Source organism: Pan troglodytes, chromosome 5 (assembly GCF_028858775.2).
Source record: "Pan troglodytes isolate AG18354 chromosome 5, NHGRI_mPanTro3-v2.0_pri, whole genome shotgun sequence".
NCBI lineage: Eukaryota > Metazoa > Chordata > Mammalia > Primates > Hominidae > Pan > Pan troglodytes.
Window position 1 is genome coordinate 79,201,465 of NC_072403.2, and position 1,154 is coordinate 79,202,618.

Genomic DNA, 1,154 nt, shown 5'->3' on the forward strand with positions numbered 1-1,154 from the left:
CAAATAGGCACTTTATACAGGTATGATAATATGACAGAACACTGAAAGTCTGATTCCAATGTATTTTTGCTTCACAGGGAATGTATAATCACAAGTTGTATTCATATTCATTAACTAAGATGAGTTTGCAGACTTCACTAGTTCTAGTTGCTCGATTTTGCATGGCTATGTAATATGTAACTAAAATAATACAATGTAAAAAACCCAAGTTGTGTTATGTGTGTGTTTATACACATAAACACATAGGCATAAATATATGAATTATTTTATAATTGCATGGGAATTCTGCTACATATATATATACACATATACATACATATTTAATTTTATTATTTTAATCTTCAGAAAACTGTAGGTTTGCCATTACATAATCTGCTGGTAATTACAGCTATTTTAGGTGAGTTCATCATTTGATCTCCAATACATTTTTGATAAATGCCTGTGTACACAAGGAGTAATTGAATATAATCTGTGTTAAATTTTGATTATGAACTAGAATGTTTGAAATTCCTGGATATCATGACCTTGACAGGCTATGGTTGTTGTACTAAGCAAGTAAGCCCCAGGAGGTGTTCCAGTGACTCATTTGAATCTCAGACATACTTATCACTGCTCCATTGTGTAATAGCAATTCTGGCCCTTTATGATAACTAAGGATAATTACTTCTGCCATCATTGTAACTCCTTTATATTCCTGTTGAGTATAGCATGAGGAGCCAAAAATGATTAGTTATCAGTCCTGGATTTAGATCTAGGTTCTTTGAGACCCTGCTCTTGTACCCTGGAGACGTGACCATTCTACTTGTAGTTACCTGGACTTTCAGAATTACATAGACTGCGTTTCAAAGAAAGCACATATTTCCAAGTCTGTAAGTAGGCTTTTGGTGAGAATGACCAATTCTGTTTTCACTGGTTCCTGATCCTAGTCACTGTTATCTCTCAGCATCAAATAAGATTATTAGTGTAACATAGGTACCACATTTTGAAAAACAGTGCTCTAATTTTCCTAGATATTGTTCCCAAATTAGAATTTTAACTGAAACTTTAAAAATCTATTCCAATGATTTATTATGATAGTATCTTCCGAATGATACATAATAGGACAAGTAGGTCCTTTGGTTCAGGATACATTCTTGTACCTTATTTACCACAAT

At 33.0% G+C, this 1,154-nt stretch overlaps 1 non-coding gene across 1 annotated transcript; it reads right to left on the reverse strand.

The window, feature by feature from the left end:
* Window positions 1–339: 339 nt before the first annotated feature.
* On the reverse strand, window positions 340–412 carry LOC112209672 (small nucleolar RNA SNORD65). Its single transcript, XR_002944495.1, has one exon. It is a non-coding gene; the product is annotated as a small nucleolar RNA SNORD65 (small nucleolar RNA).
* Between the last annotated feature and the right edge of the window lie 742 nt (window positions 413–1,154).